A 16928-nucleotide genomic window follows, 5' to 3' on the forward strand; every position below is an offset into this window, starting at 1 on the left:
AGTAATCTCTGTAGCGTGTCTTGTAACTGCGTACTGCTTTAGTGTGATAAAGTAATAAAGTATGTATTCTAACCCCAGACCTGGCAACTGTGTGTTGGTGTGTGAAACTGTATGTGTGTCTGACTGAGCAGAGAGAATGGTTTTTATGCCACTCACACCCCGTACAATACATATACTCGACTTTGGCAAGGCTGCTGATGTCACACACCTAGAAGTACACCACTGGAGAAATCATAGCCCAGTAATCTTCATAGGGCGTCTTATAACTACATATTGCTGTAGTGTAATAAAGTAGAGAGGTAGGTGCTCTAACCCCAGACGTGGCAACTGTGTGTTTGTTGGTGTGTGAATCTGTGTGTGTGTCTGACTGAGTAGAGAACAATGCTTTTTAGGCCACTCACACCCTGTACAATACACATACTCGACTTTGGCAAGGCTGCTGAGTATGTGTCAACTGTGGGCAATGTGGAGGGAGTTTTGCTAATTTATTTTATGGTGGCCCTACTATATATCACAATGTCAACCATACAGGGATAACAGAAGTAAATTAGCTGGGGGGCTGGGGTGCAAAGTCATACCCATACATGTGACATCAAGGCCAGACAATCCATGTTAGCAACCCCACTATTACCCAGAGCACACACTCAACCCATGTGTCATATGAACACACATGCCTAGGCAGCAGCCAATATGTGGGTAGTACACTGCATATTGGCCACTGATAGTAGCTATGCAGTGATAGCAGCAGGCTACAGAGGGCAAGTCACCCTGCCTATCTGTCCAATATGCATGTACATGCAGACAGTGCACCTCTACCATGTTCCCCAGTGGACACCAGCACCACCTGTGGTGCCTTCACATGTGACTGACAATGGACATACCATGTCTGATAACATGTCCTGTATGGACAGATGACACTGACATCAGGGAATGCTGTTGGCATGCCATCAATGTAGGTGAAGGGTAAACATGCTGTCCAGTACCAGTTCCTGCCTCAGGTGGGCAACACTGGCACATCTGATGATAATCTGTGTTCACAGCATGGGCCAGACACCCTAGGTAAAGTTCCACATGTCACTGCACATGCATGTGGGAGGTGTTCACATCCCAGACACCATCCATGTCATGGACTAAGGAACACATGCATGCCATGTGGTGTACAGCACTGGGCACACACAATAGTCACCCAGGTGACTGGATGGGGGATGCAATACCCACCTGTGTGGGAAAATACAGTAACTACAGGCCTGAGCCACAATGCAGACCATTGTCATGTGGCTTGATGCCAAGGTATACCCATCGCCTACCCTTGTACAGCCTGCTGGCACAGTTGACCACCATACACCAGTGTAGACATGCACCCACGCATGTCAGAACTTGCACCCTGTGTGTGTGTGTGTGTGTGTGTGTGTGTGTGTGTGTGTGTGTGTGTGTGTGTGTGTGTGTGTGTGTTGTATGGGGCGTATGTCCACATCCACACTCACTACAACCTCCCCAGGGCATACTGAAGCATGCTGTCTGATGTCTCCTGATACTCTTTGCCCATACGGCCTCTGTATGACACATGTGGTGCACATTGATGTGTTGTTGCAATCCCACTAGTGATGAGTTGCACTCCTGGCCCTGCCAAGTGTGTCAATGTGTGTGTGTCCCTGTGTGAGTGTGCCTGTGTTGACACTGGCACCTGTTCATGCAGACAGGCACAAGTACGACACCTACCATATATCTACTGTATCCCTGTTGCAGATGTCACTCACCATTACCTATATGTTCTGTGTGCTCCACCTCACGTAACTCATGTGGTGCATCCAATAACTCCATTGAACTGTGATGGCACTACATAGTTGTCAGGGGTTTGATACCCTGTGCTGGTAGGTGTGTGACAGAAACATGCTTCAGTTTTACACTCCCACCCATCCCTGACATGTATTTGCCTCTGTCTGCCTCCCCCTCTCCCTGTCTGGTGGATGTGGAGAACCACACTTGCCTTGCTTAGGCAGCAGCATGTGTATTTTATGTGATTCTCATGATCAGCTGATGGCCTCTGCACACATTGCAGCCCTCCCCTAGCTGATTGCATGTGGAATAGCTTGTAGTAACAATCCCATAGCCAACTGCATGGAAACACATTCCAATACCTAGGAACATCATGGTGGTGCTAGGCTTTTTCAGTCACTGTGAGCAGGAACTAGATCTGTTGTTTGGCAAACGGCATCTCAGATGGATTGGGGATTTACCTCCGACAATATACACTGTGGAAAGAGGGCAACAAACAGAATGGGGATGTGCCTGACCTGACTACAGACCGTAAGTGCTGCTATACTGCATTTGGAGTAATGTTGGTTTAATAGTGTTTGTCTGGAGATGCCTGTCGTACATGTAGTAATAACTGGGATGTCAGTTCCATGTATATGAGGAATCCCCATTTGCAGGGTCATCTGCAGACTGGGCAGTGTTGTGCCTATGGTTTCATGTGTTATCCACAGTGCATCTCTCTGTGGAATGCAGACGGTAGTGTGAGGATTGCAGTGTGTAGATGGTGAAGGCCATGACAGTTACTGACTTCATATCCCTCATAGGACATATGTTGCAACAAACACAGTTACAATGGAAAATATATTAGGTTATCACAGCAACATGTCTATACTGGCCCTGTGTATGTGCTGTCAGCCACACCACTGTCAACATTTGTACATATGGCGTGCATTAAATGGTGCATATGTGCTGTACGCCATAAATAGTGTCATCATATCTGATAAGCCAGTGATATATCAGATTGCTACACATGTCATGTACAGTAGGAGTTATATTTCATGACATAAGCTGGACATTCTGTGGCTGTTTGATTGTTATGTATCCTGAAGGCAAATCCTGTTCCTACTGTTGTACTAATTGAAGGCCTTAGCCTGGACAGCATAGTATGGTATATATACACATTGCTTGCAACTACTGTTTTGTGTGGGCCTTGCATTCATGGCTGATTACATATTTCAAACCTTATGTGGTGTCAGTACTGGCATACATTATTGTATAGTACAGGAATAAAGGTTATCTATGTATGCATACCAGTGTGTCATGTCATGTCCTCGGAATTGTGGGTGGGTATATGTTTAATGTCAGTATTCTCATTTGTGGGAATTGTTGCCGCACTACACATTTCACAGGTGCCAGTTGAAGGGCTTGTGGCTGAGGGATATACTTTGCACCCAGTACTTCCACACTACTTCTACATATGTATGGCTACTGATACCTTTTGTGTGTGTATGTGTGTATGTACTTATATATATCTCATATGGCTATGTATATATATATATATATATATATATATATATATATATATATATATATGTGTGTGTGTGTGTATCTATAGAAATATACATCGGTATATATATATATATATATATATATATATATATATATATGTATATATATATATATATATAGATACATACATACATATGAACATATGTATGTATCTATATACAACTGCTGTTATATGATTATTTGTGAGTCATACATTAATATATATATCTACATATAGCTGTCTATCTGTCCACATTTACAGATATATATCTGTCCATATGTCCATGCATGTTCAGCTCATATTTTGGCCTGTTCCTCATTCACTAGGCAATTGTCATAAATGATCGCAGCATTGAAGTCAGTAACTAGTGGCAACACTTTTGTGTTTCAGACTTCATCTCCTTCTACATATGTGTTCTAATACATATAACTGTGTAACTAGCAACATTGTAAGTGTAACAGAGCATTAGTTGACATATATACTTATAAACAAAGACATTGGCAACCTTAAAACATTGGACCCCACCCAGTTTGGGTTTGTGAAGGGACGATCTTGTCTCCTGAACCTTATTGACTACTTCGAATCAGTCTCCAGAGCTGTGGACGAGGGTAAGGCCATCCACACAGCCTATCTGGACCTCACCAAGGCCTTTCACACCATCCCCCACTCTGGAATCATAGATAAACTTACTAAGCTGGGCATTATTCCCTACATCACTCGATGGGTTGCCAACTAGGTTACTGACAGAACTCACACTGTAAAAGTAGCTGACTCCAAATCCAGCTCCAGACAAGTAACAAGTGGAGTACCTCAGGGTTCAGTCCTGGGATCTCTCTTGCTTGGCATCTACTTCTCTGAAGTACAGGCCAACACTAAGGACTCTGGCTAACAAAGTTTGCAGATGAATGCAAACTGAGAGCCATTATTGAATCCCCAAATGATGTGGATACTCTACAAAAGGGCCTTACAGAAACAGATGCTTGGTGCCAGAGCCATGGGCTCAAGCTCAATGCCAAGAAATGTATAGTTATCCCCTTTGGGAAAAAACATGTACCTGTGAATCATCACATAGGTGGCAGTACGCTAAACACCGAAAGTGTGATAAGAGACTTAGGGACACAGGTGAACAGTGGTCTCACCTTCAATAACCACATCACCACAACAGTCAGGAAATCCTTCTATGTGGCACACCTCATCACTAAGGGCTTTTCATCCAGAAAAAAGGAGGTCATTGTCCCACTGTATTCATCTCTCATTAGACCCATTACAGAATACAATGCCCCATTTGGTATGTACCTCTTAAGACATCTGCAACAACTGGAAAGGCCGCAGAAATACCTCACTAAAATAATCACAGGCCTAAAGCAGATGCCCTATGCTGACTGCCTTAAAAAAACTCCAGCTATACTCAGTCACATATCGTCTACTCCAAGGCAATCTCTACTTAACATACAAGACCATGTCAAACCCAGAGCTGTTGGACATGCTACACTTAAATAAATCCCAATCCCTCAGAGCCACATGCTCCAGGGATCTAAATCTTGTCATCACAATAAACAAAACATGCTGGAGGGATAGGTTCCTGACCCAGAGACTCCCCAGACTCTGGAATAGACTGCCCACACATGTCAAGCAGAGTGCCTCTTTGGCCGTCTTCAAAAGGAACCTTGATGATTGGATGGGAGAAAGGAAATTCACTCCGGGGAATCACGTCAGTCGCTGTGCAAGACATGGGTCCAGGGAAGTAAATAGTGTGGGAAGAAATAGCCAGGGAATTGTTATATCTAGGCTTGTATAAGCCCTAGGACCGATAGCCTAGTACCAACCTATGAACCTATGAACCTATATATCTCTATTTGTACCCACAGTGTGGCATACTTTGTCCAGACTTTTTTCATTAACGGGTTATGTGGTGTGATAATAATACATTTCCTGTACTGTTGACTGATTGTGCTGAAGGATATGTTTGTGAATACTTCAGGTTATGCATGTTTGCCATGGTTTAATGGTAAATCACTTTGTGTCTGGAGTGCAGGGTCCTGGGTTCGAGCCTTGGAGAGGCAGTTTATTTTGTTGCTGAGCAGAACAAAGGACACTGGCTACAGAGTGACTGAAGCACTCTTAAGCAGTTGTAAGCAAGTTTGCACAGGTTTGTGCAGAGCTAAGCAATGCCTACACAGGTAAAGCAATTTAGCAGCTAACTGAGTATAAGAAACTGTAACCAGACGTTAGCAGTGCTTACCTCCACACAAACCCATGTACGACTGCTTTAAAGTGGCTTAATCATTTTGTATGCATCGACCCTTGTTCTGCCTAGTAACAAACTAAACAACCTCTGCTAGGCAAGAACCCAGGACTATGCACACCATAGCCAAAGTTATGCACCTCAAAGCCATCTCAGATATACATAACCCTGCTGTATTCACAAACATAACATCCAGCCCAGTCATTCAACAATATAGAAAATGTATTCCAATATGTAGATGTATGTGTATGTGAAAATATATTAATGTCTAAACAGATACAACATAATGATATATATATATATATATATATATATATATATATATATATATATATATATACACACACACACACACACACACACACACACACACACACACACACATATATGTAAGCAGATATTTATATATATATATAGGTATATACAGACATACATCTGTAGATAAAGTGGGAACATAGCAGAAACATATATGTCCACATGCACCATTAATGGGGTTGACAGGCAAAAACAACATACGTCATGCACAAATAGGTATCCCCCCACAGCCAAACACATCTGCCCTGCAATACACTACCAGCTGTTGCAGATCCCATAACCAGGACATTACACAGAAAGGGCACAAGATGTTAGCAGTACTCCATCCCACCTGTATGATGTCAGGCTGGTATCAGTAACATATCATGCAGTACAGTCAGGCTCATAATGGCACCCATTTTGTAGTCATCTGTTACCTTTGTTAGTCAGAGTCCCGTACTGTTGGCCTGTACTTCAGAGATGTAGATGCCAAACAACAGTGGTCCCAGGACTGAACCCTAAGGTACTCCACTTGTCACGTGTCTGGGGATGGATTTGGAGTCAGTTACACCTACAGTTTGGGGTCTATCAGTAAGCCATGTGGCAAGCCATCAAGTGGCATAGGGATGTATGGCCAGATTAGTATGTTACTCTATGTTTCCAGACTGGGGGATGGTGTTGAAGGGCCTGTAGAGCCTGCTATATATGCAGGTACATGTGTATTCCCACATAGGAGATGTAGCCCATTGTTGAGTCAGTCTGCCTGTAGCCTGCATTTTGCTTTGTTACATGCCTAGCAGCTTATTGTACTTATCCAGTGAGATGTCATGTCCAGATACTTGCTAGATGTACTGCTGCCTGGCCACCATAACAGTCGTGTATGTCAGACAAAGCAGTGGGATGCTGTTCAGATGTATGTCAGTAACTAGTGGATAGTATGTGGCCATGGCAACTCTGTACCAGCGGTTATTATGTGTCAGGACAGACAGTGGTGTATGAATGCATTACCTATGGGGGCAAATGTATACCAGTATATATGTGTTATACCCATCTACATGGCTATTAACATCCACATTGTCAGGCCTGGTCCACATGTCTTGCATGAAGGGGTTCTGTGTATACCCCTGGACTGACCCGAGTGTGTCAGGCTGTCCACATATATTGGACATATCGCTGCTGTAGTCCACAGGGGCGTTACTGTGCTAGCAGTGGTACTGTACTATGATGACCTTAGGATTTCTGTAAGTAGCCAATAGTGCACATGTTAACAGTAGATGTGACCTCCCACACACACCCTTTCTGTGAAGACAATCCCTATTACAGTAGTAATAGTCTACAAATATACCTTCACTACATACGCGACAAATGTATATATCTATAGATATATATATATATATATATATATATATATATATATATATATATATATATATATATATATATATATATATATATAGCCATATGAGATATATAGGTACATACACATATACATACACAAAAGGTAACAGTAGCCATACATATGTAGAAGTAGTGTGGAAGTACTGGGTGCAAAGTATATCCCTCAGCCACAAGCCCTTCAACTGGCACCTGTGAAATGTGTAGTGTGGCAACCATTCCCACAAATGAGAATACTGACATTAAACATATACCCACCCACAATTCCAAGGACATAACATGACACACTGGTATGCATACATAGATAACCTTTATTCCTGTACTATACAATAATGTATGCCAGTACTGACACCACATAAGGTTTGAAATATGTAATCAGCCATGAATGCAAGGCCCACACAAAACAGTAGTTGCAAGCAATGTGTATATATACCATACTATGCTGTCCAGGCCAAGGCCTTCAATTAGTACAACAGTAGGAACAGGATTTGCCTTCAGGATACATAACAAGCAAACATCCACAGAATGTCCAGGTTATGTCATGAAATATATCTTCTACTGTACATGACATGTGTAGCAATCTGATATATCACTGGCTTGTTATCAGATATGATGACACTATTTATGGCGTACAGCACATATGCACCACATAATGCAAGCCATATGTAAAAACGTTGACAGTGGTGTGGCTGACAGCACATACACATGACCAGTATAGACATGTTGCTGTGATAACCTTGTATATTTTCCATTGTAATGGTGTTTGTTGCAACATATGTCCTATGAGGGATATGAAGTCAGTAACTGTCATGGCCTTCACCATCTACACACTGCAATCCTCACACTACCGTTTGCATTCCACAGAGAGATGCACTGTGGATAATACATGTATCCATAGGCACAACACTGCCCAGTATGCAGATGACCCTGCAGATGGGGATTCCTCATACACACGGAACTGACATGGCAGGTATTACTACATGTACGACAAGCATATCCAAACACTATTAAACCAACATTACTCCAAATGCAGTATAGCACCACTTACAGTCTGTAGTCAGGTCAGGCACATCCCCCTCCTGTTTGTTGCCGTCTTTCCACAGTGTATGTTGTCGGAGGTAAATCCCCAATCCATCTGAGATGCCGTTTGCCAAACAACAGATCTAGTTCCTGCTCACAGTGACTGAAAAGGCCCAGCACCACCATGATGTTCCTAGGTATTGGAATGTGTTCCATGCAATTGGCTATGGGATTGTTACGACAGCTGTTCCACATTCAATCAGCTAGGGGAGGGCTGCAATTCATGCAGAGGCCATCAGCTGATCATGAGCATCACATAAAATACACATGCTTCTGCCTAAGCAAGGCAGGTGTGGGTCTCCACATCCACCAGACAGGGAGCGGGGGAGGCAGACAGAGGCAAATACATGTCAGGAAGTGGTGGGAGTGTAAAACTGAAGCATGTTTGTGCCACACACCTACCAGCACAGGGTATCAAATCCCCGACAACTATGTAGTGCCATCACAGTTCAGTGCAGTTATTGGATGCACCATATGGGTTACGAGATGTGGAGCAGTCAGAACATATATGTGAGGGTGAGTGACATCTGCAACAGGGATACAGTAGATATACCATTGGGGAACATGGTAGAGGTGCACTGTCTGCATGTACGTGCATATTGGACAGATGGGCATGGTGATCTGCCCTCTGTAGCCCAGTGCTATCACTGCATAGCTACTATCAGTGGCCAATATCCAGTGTACTACCAACATATTGGCTACTGCCTAGGCATGTGTGTTCGTACACATGCCTGTCTGCATAAACAGTTGCCAGCATCAACACAGGCACACGCACATAGGGATGCACACACATTGACACACTTGGCAGGGCCAGGAGTGCAACTCATCACTAGTGGGATTGCCACAACACATCAATGTACAGGTTTCACATGCACCACACGGGTCATACAGAAGCCGTATGGGCAAAGAGTATAAGGAGATGTCAGACATCAGACAGCATGCTTCAGATAGCCCTGGGGTGCTGTAGTGAGTGTGGATGTGGACATATGCACCATACAACACACACAAATACACAGGGTGCAAGTTCTGATATGCATGGGTGCATGTCTACAAGGGTGTGTGGTGGTCAGCTGTGCCAGCAGGCTGTACAAGGGCAGGCGATGGTTATACCTTGGCATTAGGCCACATGACAATGGTCTGAATTGTGGATCAGGCCTGTAGTTACTGCATTTGCCCACACAGGTGGGTACTGTATCCCCCATCCAGTCACCTGGGTGACTAGTGTGTGTGCCCAATGCTGTACACCACGTGCCATGTATTTGTTCCTTAATCCATGACATAGATGGTGTCTGGGATGTACACACCGCCCACATGCATGTACAGTGACATGTGGAACTGTACCTGGAGTGTCTGGCCCATGTTGTGAACACAGATTATCATCAGATGTGCCAGTCTTGCCCACCTGTGGCAGGAACTGGTACTGGGCAGCAGATTTACCTTTCACCTACACTGATGGCATGCCAACAGCATTCCCTGATGTCAGTGTCATCTGTCCATACAGGACATGTTATCAGGCATGGTATTTCTGTTGTGAGTCACATGTGAAGGCAAAACAGATGGTGCTGGTGTCCATTGGGGAACATGGTAGAGGTGCACTGTCTGCATGTACGTGCATATTGGACAGATGGGCAGGGTGACATGCCCTCTGTAGCCCACTGCTATCACTGCATAACTACTATCAGTGGCCAATATGCAGTGTACTACCCACATATTTGCTGCTGCCTAGGCATGTGTGCTCATATGACAGATGAGTTGAGTGTGTGCTCTGGCTAATAGTGGGGTTGTTAAACTTGGATTGTCTGGCCTTGATGTTACATGTATGGGTATGTCTTTGCACCCCAGATCCCCAGCTAATTTACATCTGTTATCCCTGTATGGTTCACATTGTGATATATAGTAGGGCCACCATAAAATTAATTAGCAAAACCCCCTCCCCAATGCACACAGTTGACACACACTCACCTCTACACAGGATACGAGTTACAAATACACACACCTGTCATGTCTGGGAATAGAACCCCTACCTAACTACTTTATTACACTACAGTCATATGTGGTTATGGTACACGCCACAGATATTTCTGGAGTACTATTTCCCCAAAGGTGTATTTCACAGTGAATGACATTGGCAGGCTTACCAAAGTAGGTCATTTCAACTGTACTTAAAGTGACTAGCCTAAAATACATTGCTCCCTACACAGACAGTGAGACACAGACAAAGCATCCACAACTGATGTTTGTGGGTATAGAAGCCCTGATAAAGGTCTATATCATACTACAGCATAGAGCTGTTATTGGACACACTACAAGGATTGCTAGAGACATCTTTCCCCAAAGGTGTATTTCACATTTAATGACATCAGCAGGTTTACCAAAGTAGGGCATTTCAACTGTACTGCAAGTGACTAGCCTAAAATGCATTGCTCCCTACACTGACAGTGAGACACACACAAAATATCAACAGCTGACATGTGTGGGTATAGAACCCCTGACTGAGGTCTATATTACACGACAGCATAGAGCTGTTATAGGAAGCACCACAGGGATTACTAAAGAGCTGTCTCCCAAAAGTTTTACTTCACAATGAATGACATCAGCAGGATTGGCAATGTAGGGCATTTGAAATGTACTGTGAGTGAGTTGCCTATGATTCATTGCTCCATTCACAGACATTTTAACACACGCAAAACATCCAGAACTGCCATGGGTGGAGATGGAACCCTACCACAGTTCTAAATCACACTACAGCAGTACGCAGTTACAGGATGCCCTATAGAGATTACTGGGCTATGACTTTCCAACAGGTGTATTTCTAGGTGAGTGACATCAGCAGCCTTGCCAAAGTTTAATATATGAATTCTAAGGAGTGTAAGTAACCTAAAAAGTGTTGTTTGTTACTCAGTCACAGACGGACAGAGACACAAAGACACACTGATTCACACACACACACTTGCCAAATCTGGGATTAAAACACCTACCTAACTACTTTATCACACTGCAACAGTACGCAGTTACAGGACGTGCTACAGGGATTACTGGGTTATTACTTTCCCAGAGGTGTATTTCCAGGTGTGTGACATCAGCAGCCTAGCCAAATTCGAGTATGTGTATTGTACGGGGTGTGAGTGGCCTAAAAAGCATGGCACTCTACTCAGTCAGACACACACACACACACACACACACACACACACACACACACACAAAGATACACACACCTACACACAGTTGCCAAGTCTGGGGTTAGAATACCTATCTCACTACTTTATCACACTACAGCAATATGCAGTTACAAGACATGCTATGGAGATTATTGGGCTATAATTTACCCAGAGGTGTATTTCTAGGTGTTTGACATCAGCAGCCTTGCCAAAGTCAAGTATGTGTATTGTACGGGGTGTGACTGGCTTAAAAAGCATTGTTCTCTACTCAGTCAGAGACACACACACACACACCAACATACAGTTGCCAGGTCTAATAGTTAGAACACCTACCTCATTACTTTATCACACTACAGCAGTATGCAGTTATAAGATGCGCTATGGAGATTACTGGGCTATGATTTCCCCAGTGGTGTATTTCTAGGTGAGTGACATCAGCAGCCTTGCCAAAGTCAAGTATGTGTATTGTACGGGGTGTGAGTGGCCTAAAAAGCATTGCTCTCTTTACAGTCAGACACGGAGTTGCCAGGTCTGGGGTTAGAACACCAACTTAAGTACTTTACCACACTACAGCAGTACACAGTTACAAGATGCACTACCGAGTTTATGAGGCTATAATTTCCCCAGAGGTGTATTTCTAGGTGAGTGACATCAGCAAAGTTTAATATATGAATTCTAAGGAGTGTGAGTAACCTAAAAAGTGTTGTTTGTTATCAGCCACAGGCAGACAGAGACACAAAAACACACTGATTCACACACACACACACACACACACACACACACACACACACACACACACACACACACACACACACACACACACACACACAGTTGCCAAATCTGGGAGTAGAATACCTACCTAACTAATTTATCACACTGTAACAGTATGCAGTTACAGGATGCGCTACAGGGATTACTGGGTTATTACTTTCCCAGAGGTGTATTTCCAGGAGTGTGACATCAGCAGCCTTGCCAAAGTTGAATTTGTGTATTGTACGGGGTGTGAGTGGCCTAAAAAGCATGGCTCTCTACTCAGTCAGGCACTCACACACACACACACACACTCACACACACACACACACACACACACACACACACACACACACACACACACACACACACACACAGTTGTCATGTTTGGGGTTAGAACACCTATCTCACTACAGCAATATGTAGTTACAAGACAAGCTATGGAAATTACTGGGCTATGATTTCCCCAGAGGTGTATTTCTGGGTGTTTGACATCAGCAGCCTTGCCAAAGTCAAGTATGTGTATTGTATGGGGTATGAATGGCTTAAAAAGCATTGTTCTCTACTCAGTCAGAGACACACACAGATTCACACACCAACACACAGCTGCCAGGTCTAGGAGTTAGAACACCTACCTCATTACTTTATCAGACTACAGCAGTACACAGTTACAAGATGCGCTATGGAGATTACTGGGCTATGATTTCCCCAGAGGTGTATTTCTAGGTGAGTGACATCAGCAGCCTTGCCAAATCAACTACGTGTATTGTACGGGGTGTGAGTGGCCTAAAAAGCATTGCTCTCTACGCAGTCAAGACACACACACAGTTGCCAGGTCTGGGATTAAAACACCTACCTAATTACTTTTTCACACTACAGCAGTACACAGTTGCAAGACGCACTACAGAGATTACTGGGCCATGATTTCCCCAGAGGTGTATTTCTAGGTGTGTGACATCTGCAGCCTTGCAAATGTTGTGTATATGAACTGTACTGAGTGTGAGTAGCCTAGAAAGCATTTCTCTCTACACAGGCAGAAACCGAGACATGCACACATACACACACTCACACAGTTGCCAAGTCTGGAGATAGGACTACTACCTAACTAGTTTATCAGTGCAGCAGTACACAGTTATGGGTTGCACCATGGGGATTACTAAGGTACAGCTCCCCCAAAGGTGTATTTCACATTGGATGACCTCAGCAGGCTTGTCATGATACTGCTATGGGGAGGGCGATGTGTGCATGGGCTGTAACCCATTCATGTAGGGGTTGACATGCTACATGCAGGCACACATGGGGTCATATGCCACAGGTACATGTATACAGCTACTAGGTGACAACTTCCTTGTACAGTCATGTTGTACAGCTGACACGTGCAACATGCCATCATACTGACAGATACTGGTGGCTAGTATCTGCAGTGAGTGACACCTGCACCTCATGTGTTTTTGGCCCTTTGCTGTGTGCTGGGTGGGACAGGCTCAGATGGCTCCTTGTTACGGTCACCCTCTTCAACACATCTATGTCCGTCTACCTTTGGCTTATTATAGTGTGTTGTCCTTACATATATGTCTGTATTCCTATCCAGTGTGTGTGCAAGGCAGGAGTGGTGCATACTGACATGTGTTTACACTGAGAACTGCAACTGCTAGATATGTCTGGTCCACTGTTGTTTGCTGACATGGCCTTCTTGTGTTTAAGTGTGTGAGCATGCCCAGTATGGCCATCTATATTACATGCGTGGATGAAGTCCAGGTGGTTTGTACTGCTATGCTGACTTTTGTGTTGTACACCGACAGGTAGTATGCTGTGTCTGCAGGGTATACATCAGTCATTTGCCATTGACCATTGCTACATTTCTGCATTGCGGGGGGGGGGTACCAAACTGTTTCTACATTTCTACACTGGGGCGGGGGGGGCACACCTGACTGTTATTATAAGTGTACATAGAATGTTGGGGGCACACCTTACACTTTTACACAGTTGCTAGGACAGTACTGGTACATCAGGTACACCATTTCAGTCTGTGGTCTTACCTATCATGCTGGCTAGAGGCATACCACTGTACTACAGATCATAGCTTTCACTACCTACATATTAGTTTCTGGCTTCCTAGCCTTCACAACTTACATTCAATTGGTTGGCCTGCTGTATTCTGTCTGTGTACAGCTGGGGTAGGGGTTACCCATGGGGCTCATTAAGAGACTATAGTACAGCATTTGTTTATGTTTGTCTACACCTATCCTGCTGGCTGTGACTGTTGTTGGGTATGTACCCCCCCCCGACTGGCATGTGTGAGTCACTTACCTTGTGGGTGTCCCAGTATTAAGGGTGGTGATGGAGGGCTGCCTATGTCGGATGCACATAGTACACTCCCTATACATGGTTAAGCACAGGTAGTGTCATGTTTGGCATCCCTTTTACTGTATGTATGAGTCAGAGAGAGGTGTCATTCCCTGGGTCCCTACTGTGTCAGTGCATGTGCTATGCGTTGCCTCTTTGCCATGGCCAGGGCATACTGGGCACGCCTCCTTCTGCCTACTGGGACAAGCTCAGGTTGTTCCTCCTCCAAGTCACTCTGTGCCTGTGCAGGCCTTGGTACTGGTGGGGGGCTGTGTGGCCCTGCCCCATGCTGTTCCTGCTGCAGTTGTTTCTGCAGGATCATATTGTGTAGCATGTCACATACAAGGACAATTTGGGTACATGTAGTTGGTGAGTACTGCAAGGCTCCACCGGATGTGTCCAGGCACCGGAACCATAACTTGAGCATCCCAAACACACACTCTATTATGATTCGTGTTTTTGCGTGTGCATCATTATGGAGTTCTTGTTCGGGCATGTGTGCATTTCTGATGTGTGTCATCAGCCATGGCTCCAGTGCGTATCCAGCATCCCCCACTAGATGACCTTCTGGGATGTCCCCATTGGCAAATGTCTGGTAGAGCTGCATCAGATGCCAGATGTGGGAATCATGGTAGCTTCCAGTGCAGCCAGCACACACATTCATTATTATGCCCTGGGCATCGCACATGACCTGGCAGTTGATGGAGGGGAAGTCCTTGCAGTTTATGTAGACCCTACCCTGCTCACCTGGTGGTACTTTAATGCATATGTGCGTGCAGTCTATTGCACCCACTACCTCAGGGTATTCTGCTATTTGGTGGAAGAGATGCATATTGCTGGCCAACGCCTCACAGGTGATGGGGAAATATACATGCTCATCAACATGTGCTGACATGGCATCCAGGAACTGGTGGAGTACCCTGGATGCTGATGCCTGTGAAATACCCATCATATCCCCAGTTGACCTTTGGAAGGTACCTGCAGCTAGTATTCTTAGGCCTACACATACCTTGGTATCCACTGGGATGGGTTCCCCTCTGTTAGTTCTGTGTGTGAGGTGTGGCTGGCACAGCTTGACAATTTGCTGTAGGAGGTCCCTGTCCACACTATAGCACTCCACTATCTCCAGCTCATGTAGCCCTTGGTAGGTTACCCTGGGTCTGTACACTCTTATCCATCTCCTCACTGTGGATTGCTCAGCAGCATTCACATCCCCACCACCCTCAGCCTCTTGCACATGCTGGTTTATGATAGCAAAAGCAGCCCCTAACATTTTTTCTCTTGCTTTCGTTTTGTAAAATGTCCTCATCTATATACACCAGTGGTGCAGAGTTTTTGGGAAAAATAAGGGGAAAGGCATTTGCATCATTATACTGGTGTGCTGGGCTGGTCTGCTGCCTGTGTAATTGGCTGATTCTGATACATTTCATCTGTCAGCTAAGCTAGTTCTCCTTGATTACCTTCCTACTGCTGTTTTTCCTTCCCATTGCCTCCCTGTTTAAGGCCGCGTGAGCACCGTGCAAATTGAGTGCTCATATGTGCACAGAGCTGCTCTTTCCTGGTTTAACTTCCTTTTTCTTCTTGTAAAACCTGGTGCGCGGCGCACACACCCGCTTACACTTTGTAAAGAGTGCTAGGCAGGTTTAGACACACCCCTAGCTTAGCTGTGCTAACCTAGGAGCAATCCCGAGCCACAGGTCTCCAATCTGCTTACAGTATGCCTGACACACACCCCCATGATGTCACCTCTATCCTAGTTTTGCAACCAGCTATTTATACTCTTACACTCTTGGGACCTGCAACACACCCTGGGAATATTTGGGATTCACTAACCTTTCCGTCATTTGCATAGGATTGCCTTTTAATGCATAGTTACACGTCCCACACTTAGCCCCCCCCCCCACCTTTAGCAACCACGACTCACTGGCCAGGTTGTCTTTGGCCTGCCATTGCCTTGCATGGCAGAATACTGATTTTTGTTAGAATTCTTATTTTTAGTTTATTTTCTTATTTTTCCCCCCAATCTCGTTTGCGCGCCGCTGCCCTATGCTTAAACAGCCGAGATCGGCAAAAAAAAAAAAAAGTTGTTTTATTTATTTTTTAAACAGTTTGCAATGCCAATGGCCTTCTACTTGGCCATTGGAGCTGTCATAGTTCTGTTTTGTAGTTTGCAGAAATGTACTCGGTTACTAACCGAGTACATTTCTGCAGATTGCACTTGTCTTGCATGGACTATTGCAAGCTTCCTGGATTGCAATATCACCTCATTTGCATGGATTTCTCCAGCAAATGAGGTGATTTGCATACCAGGGCTTAGTCCATGCAAGATTAGTGCTGGAGCTCTCGTGCACGCCCC

This window comes from Protopterus annectens, chromosome 7.part1 (assembly GCF_019279795.1).
Source record: "Protopterus annectens isolate FY-2018-M chromosome 7.part1, PAN1.0, whole genome shotgun sequence".
In the NCBI taxonomy this organism is placed as follows: Eukaryota; Metazoa; Chordata; order Ceratodontiformes; family Protopteridae; genus Protopterus; species Protopterus annectens.